Source organism: Myotis nattereri, assembly GCF_964212035.1.
Source record: "Myotis nattereri genome assembly, chromosome: X".
Lineage (NCBI taxonomy): Eukaryota > Metazoa > Chordata > Mammalia > Chiroptera > Vespertilionidae > Myotis > Myotis nattereri.
In genome coordinates this window covers 26,502,921-26,509,960 of record NC_138078.1, presented here as the reverse complement: position 1 = coordinate 26,509,960, position 7,040 = coordinate 26,502,921, and the positions used below count along the sequence as shown (strand labels likewise).

Genomic DNA, 7,040 nt, shown 5'->3' with positions numbered 1-7,040 from the left:
GGGGCTGGGCCAGCCCAGGGGAGGGAACGTGAGAGGTTGATTGGTCAGCACCACCCCTGATCAGGCCGATTGGCCAGCCACAGTGCATGTCATAGTGACTGGTCATGTTGGTCACTTGGTTTTTTTATCCTATCTAATAATAGACAAACATGGTAATTAACCGTACCTCCAACACACTTCCCATTGGCTAATCAGGGTGATATGCAAATTAACTGCCAACCAAGATGGCGGCCGGGAGCCAGGCAGCTGAAGCAAACAGGAGGCTTGCTTGCTTCAGTGATGGAGGAAGCCAAGGTTCCCCGCCTGCCACTGCTGGCCTCTGAGCTGCACTCTAAGAAGCAATGCTGCAATTATAGAAGCTAAATAAACACCATGCTTTCAACCAGCCGGCCAAGCTGGATTTGCAACAGTGTTCCAATTATAGAAGCCAAACAAACCAGATACCTGAGTTCAGCAGCCGAGGTCTCAGAGCTGGAGCCGAGCCTCAGAGCTAAAGCTGGCTCTCAGCTGCAGTGACAGCCATAGAAGGTAAATAAATCCCAGAATAAAAAAAAAAAAAAAAAAAGAAAGAAAAAAAGGAGAGGTTGGGAGCTTTAGTCACCAGACAGCCTGAAAACGGCCCTCAGCCACTCACCCAGACTGGCCAGGCACCCCAGGGGGGACACCCACCCTGTAGGTGGTGTGACTAACTGAAAACAGCCACCATCCCCTCATCCAGGCTGGCCAGGCACCCAAGCAGGACCCCCCCCACCCTGATCCGGGACACCCTTCAGGGCAAAAGAAATGCTTCCCACTCATGCACCAGGCCTCTATAGTATATAGTGAAAGGGTAATATGCCTCCAAGCAACGGGATTAGTGGAGCCGCCGGGCCTTCCAAACCCGGGATCAGCGGAGCCATAAAGCCTCCCGAACTCGAGAACAGCGGAGCCGTGAGGCCTCCCGAACCTGGGATCAGCGGAGCTGTGAGGCCTCCTAGCACCTGGATCAGCTGAGCAGCGAGACCTCACTGCCCTGGTGACAAGCAGAGCCGCAAGGCCTCCCAGGACTTTGATCAGTGGAGCCACGAGGCCTCCTGGCCCCTGAAGCAGTGTGAGAGGGGGCAACGCCCAAACCCCCAGATCGCCCTGCGGCTCTGTGTGTGACAGGGGGCGGGGCCACAACTCCCTATCCTCTCTGCTCTGTTCATGACAGGGGATGGCGCCCTAACCCCCTGATCGGCCCTGCTCTGTGCCTGATAGCGGGAAGCTCCCCAACCCCCTGATCTGCTCTGTACTGTGTGTGACAGGGGGTGGTGCCCCAACTCCCCTATTGGCCCTGCTCTGTGTGTGAGAGGGGGCAGCGCCCCAACCCCCTTATCGGCCCTGCTCTGTGCATGAGAGGGGGTGAATCCGCAACCTCCCCATTGACCCTGCCTTGATTGTGACAGGGGGTGGCACCTCCACCACCCAATCGGCCCTACCCTGATCGTGACTGAGGGTGGCGCCCCAACTCCCCAATCAGCCCTACTCTGAGCCTGACCAGGGGCTGCACCTAGGGATTGGGCCTGCCCTCTGCCAACCGGGAGCGGGCCTAAGCCAGCAGGTCATTATCTCCGAAGGGGTCCCAGACTGTGAGAGGTCACAAGTGGAGCTGAGGGACACGCCCCCCCGCCAGTGCACAAATTTTTGTGCACCAAGCCTCTAGTCTATACTAATAAAAGAGAAACATGGAAATTGGCATCACTCTGCTATGCCCACCAGCCAATCAGGATGAGTATGCAAATTAACCCAACAAAGATGGCGGTTAATTTGCATAAGCCAGTGGGAGAAAGATCAATATCATATGATCTCAGTCATATGTGAAAAATAACTAAGAACATAAAGTGATGAAAAAATAGACCTAGAGTCAAAGAGACATGGAGCACACTGGCAACCCTCATAGGGAAAGAAGGAGAGGGTGGAGGGAGGAAGAATTCAACCACTGAACTCATGTGCGTATATGCATAACCCATGGACACAGACAATGGGATGGTGAAGGATTTGGGGGTAAGGTGCTGGGAGAGGTCACTAGGGTAAAAAAAGGGACATGTATAATACTTTCAGCAATAAAAAGAAAAGTAAAAAGCCAGCTCTAACCGGTTTGGCTCAGTGGACTGAGCATTGGCCTGTAGATTGAAGGGTCCCATGTTTGATTCTGGTCAAGGGCACATGCCCAGGTTATGGGCTCAATCCCTAGTAGGGGGTGTGCAGGAGGCACATGATCAATAATTCTCATCATTGAAGTTTTCATCTCACTCCATCTCCTTTCCTCCTGAAATGAATAAAAATATTTTTTTTTTAAAAAAGTCAAAGCTGTCTTTGGAAATTCAGGTCCCTGTGACCCCAGAACTGATCTTTCACAACATTGCCTTAGTGCACAATACCCGCAGGGCACTTGGAGTCTGCCTTTCTTCCCATGAGGACAAATGAAAACTCAGTTCTCATACTGAGACTAAGGATGTGAGATGGGGAGTGAGTGTGGAGGTTAAATGGAGGCCAGCTTGCAGTGTGGGGTGGCTAATGACCAGCTAATGATGCAATGACCGGCTAATAGTTTGAATTTAGAGTGGGTTTCATTGGTCTCTACACCTACCCTCCCCCAAATACACACACTCACAACCAAAACCTGATTGGACTGTCTCATGAGGAATTGGTCAAGAGGCTCAAGTGTTTGTGAGAAACTGGTTGATTTCTAAGAAATTCTTACTGCAAGTAGCTGCAGGGTGGGGTGAACAAGAAGAAAAGAGAAGAAAGGGGCTTAAAAAAGGAAACGGTAAGAGGGGGGAGACTATAAAAGAAGAGCCCAGCTGCACAGAGATCTCAGCTACTCCACGGGCCACCTCTTCAGTGTCCCCCGCAGCCCAGGATGAAATTGATTCTGCAGGGAAGAGGCTGTTATTGCTAAAAATGAGCTACAACGTGGCCACGGGGGAGAGCTACAAGGCCACTGCCTTCCAGAGAACCTTGCACCTGGGTTAGTGGTCCAGGTGCCATGGAAGCTGAAATGGATTTTGTGGACCCCTGAAATGAACAGAAGAACAGTGCAAAAGGCAGTGAGTATGACAAGCTCATTGTCTGTTGGGAAGCAATAACATTGACCAAGAGCTGATAAACAGAATAGAGAGAGCCAGGGGCCAGAGACTGCACCGCTTCCTGCACAGATGAACCTTCTTCTCAAACAGAGACGTGAACCAAGTCCTCGATGCCTATGAAAACAAGAAGCTGTTTCGCTGGTAAATGGGCAGGGGCCCCTCTTCCGAAGCCATGCATGTAGGCCACCACATCCCGTTCATTTTCACAAAGTGGCTGCGGGACATGTTGAATGTGCTCTTGCTCATCCGGATGGCAGATGAGTAGAAGTACCTGTGGAAGTCCTGACCCTGGACCAGGCCTATGGCTACTCCATGGAAAATGCCAAGGACATCATCACCTGTGGCTTTGACATCAACAAGCCCATCTTCTCTGACCTCGACTACATGGGGGTGAGCACAGACTTCTACAAGAATATGGTGAAGATCAGAAGCACGTGACCTTCAACCAAGTGAAAGGCATTTTTTGGCTTTGCAGACAGTGATTGCAAGGGGAAGATCAGCTTTCCTGCCATCCAGGCTGCTCCCTCCTTCAGTAACTCATTCCCACAGAACTTTGGGAGCAAGATGGACGTCCAAGGCCTCAGCCCCTGTGCCATCAACCAGGATCCTTACTTCAGGATGACAAGAGATGTCACACCCAGGATTTTCTATCCTAAACCACCCTGCTGCACTCGACCTTCTTCCCCTCCCTGCAGGGGACTCTGACCCAAAGGAGTGCCAGTGACCCCAACTGGTCCACTTCCTCACAGACACAGCCAAGCAGATCAAGTCCAAGGTCAACAAGTATGTGTTTTATGGACGGAGACACATCATGGAGGAGCACAGGCAGTTTGGGGGAAATGGCCACCTGGACGTGTCCTTCATGTACATGACCTTCTTGCTCGAGGATGAGGACAAGCTGGAGCAGATCAGGAAGGATTACAGCAGTGGAGCCATGCTCACCTGGGAGCTCAAGAAGGAGCTCATGCAGGTCCTGCAGCCCCTCCTGGCAGAGCACCAGTCCAGGTGCAAGTAGGCTATGGAAGAGATATTCAAAGAATTCTTGACACACACCCCCACCCCTGCCCAGAGCTGTCCTATGACTTTCAATAATGCCCATTTTATATCTGCACAGAAGGAACCATAATTTATCCAGAGGCTCTGTCACGTGGCTTCCGGTTCCTGGTGTCTGTAACTCTGTGTGTCTGTCAGTACTGTTTCTCCCTGTGTCATCCTTTCCAAAGACACCCTGTGAGCTGCCTGCTCTGCCCCTAGGAGGACCTCCATTGGACAACATCCCACTCTACATACACCCTTAAAGCCTGATGGTTATACAGCCTTTGGTCTAGGTGTTCATTTCAGGAAGTTTAATGGGCACAGGCCTATTTCAGCCCATCCCCCCAAAATCAAACAGAAATGCTAGCTGTGCTTTTGACTGAGAGATCTCCCAGCTTGAAAGCTGCTTTTCACACTGAGTATTAGCCCCAGGTGGCCCCTTTTATTAAGTTGAGTCTGTGGGAGAAACTTTCCAGCTCACTTCCTGAAATCCATACCTCATGTGTTCTCCTGGAACCTCTGCCCTTCCCTGAGCCTCCCCATGCTGCTTCCAGGGACTGGTCCTAAGCAGACACTGTGCCCCCACCCTGTGGCAGCTGAGGGGAATGTGTGTTCTTTGTAGAAACCTTTGTCCTGACACTTGATTGGCTCGGAGGACTGCAAAGAGCAGTGCCTTGCTGGTGTCCTGGGCTGTAGAGAACAAACAGCAGCCCTAGGCACCAAAGAAAACATTCAGTCTTGTGCCCTGTGTAGTCTGGGAAAGCAGAAGAATATCCCAGGAAATCCCTTCATGGAGGTGAAGGGTCGACTCCTTAGCACAATACCCTAAATAAATTAATTTTGGTCCCATGGGTGGTGGGTGTATGGATAGAATATATATGTGACATACAATCCATGTTTCCTGGCCAACCTACCTTTGTGGACATCCCATTGAATTAATTAGCCATTTCAGTGGAAAGAAAGTTAGTCTGTCTTTATCATGTTCAGGCTGCCTTACCTCACATTTAACACCCACATTTTTGGAGTCATGGGAAATCTCTGTATGACAAGTCATCACATGTAAAGGCATTACAAGAAACAGGGGCTATAAGATGTTCTGATATACCTCAGGGGTTTTTGACCCTAAGAATATTAAAATTAATAGGCAGATTTGAAAAGTGTTCCAAAAGGTCTAACTAAATAGTTAATTTTATAAAAATATTTTACTTCATTCTATTCCATAGATGAGTGTGTATCATCTTTCCTTCAGCTAAAGTGTGGCATCATTGATTTAATATATGTATGAATATATTTTTCTTTTAGATCAGAGGGACAGTAAATTTTACTGTAAAAATTCAGATAGGAAATATGTTAGGCTTGCAGGCCATATGATCTCTGTGGCAATTCCTAAATTCTCATCCTGTAATGCAAAGGTAGCCATAGATAATTCACAAAAAATTCATAAAATTACTTTGGCTACGGGTTACAAGTTGTGCTTAACAAAATAATTGTAATAATGCATTATAAATTGAATATTATTGGAGCGATACATTTCTTTCATTCTGCACAATTATTTTGAGATTCATCCCATGCAGTAGCTGGCATAATTTATTTAAAAATAAATTTTTACTGATTTTCAGACAGAGAGAGAGAGGAAGAGAGAGAAATTTCAATGTTGAGAGGGAATCATTAATCAGCTGTATCCTGCTTGCACCTCCACTGAGGATTGAGCCTGCACCCCAGGCATATGCCCTGACTTGCAATCAAACCATGACCTCCTGGTTGACAGGTCGATGCTGAAACAGTGAGCCCCATCGGCTGGGCAACAAGATCCTTTGTAAGTAATTCTTTTACTTATGGTTATTTTTAATGAATAATTTAAATAAAAATATAATACTCCTAATGCAATAAAAACCAAGAGGAGTATATGTAAGTATTGACTTCATAGTTGGTAAAATACATAACACATTGATGAACCCAAGCAGAAGCTCATACAGAAAGTTTTATTAGCAATAGGTGTTAAATTTACAGATATTGTGGAATCAAATTGTCCATACACAGTGAGGCACTCATGGTGAATTCTGACTTATGTTAAAATGAGAGAGACACACTAGCCAAGTGAGCAGTAAATATAAAATTGTCTAATCCTCTTCATCCCCTGAATCCTCCTCTTTGGGTTTGGAGAGGAGTTTCATTACTCGGTGTATAGGAGTCTTCACAGACTCATATTTCCATCCCTTCCTCTTAAATATCTTCTCAATCACACCTGGCATCTTGTAGCTCTTGCTTACAATGAAATCTTTGAAGGCAATTGGTCCATAAAGTTCATCAAAAATGTCTGGTTCAAGATGCCTTCCATCGGTCCAATATTCCTTGTCAGGGATGGCTTCAGGGTCGGGCAAAGGCTGGCCATTGACCAGCTTTTTCCAGGATTTGGGGTCCAGGTACCATGCTCCATACCTTATCTTCTCCCGTTTGGGTTTATAAGGGTCTTGTTGTTTGTGGAGTTTCCTTTCCCAGTTACCTTCCTGCAGGGAGAATTTTCTCTGCTGTATGTCATCTAGCTGTTTGCAGGGCCTGATATTCAAAGGAAGCTGGCTTATTTTCTTTATTTTGACTGCATTATTGGTGAGTGGGACATCAAAGTCAATTTCAAACTTTTTCATGATGTCCTCTTCATCAATGTCTATGTCTCCAAAATTATCATTGATCCATCTGCAGAATTCACGAACTGTTCTTCTTGCTTTTTAGAACACAGGAACTTTGGGGATATCCATTGTGCATGCTGCATTTGTCTCTTCCTCAGGAAACAAACTGAATAAATATGACTGGAAGCTCTCCTTGGCCGTTTCCTGGTATGCTTGGTATTCAAGTTCCAGGTTGACCTCCTCGGGAAGTTGCAGGTTGAACTTCCAG

The 7,040-nt window shown here is 47.3% G+C and overlaps 1 pseudogene across 1 annotated transcript; it reads left to right on the top strand.

The window, feature by feature from the left end:
* Positions 1 to 834: 834 nt before the first annotated feature.
* Positions 835 to 4,125, top strand: LOC308511585 (tryptophan--tRNA ligase, cytoplasmic-like; annotated as a pseudogene). The gene is made up of 2 exons: positions 835 to 930; positions 2,716 to 4,125. The product of its transcript is annotated as a tryptophan--tRNA ligase, cytoplasmic-like (transcript).
* The last annotated feature ends 2,915 nt before the right edge of the window (positions 4,126 to 7,040 follow it).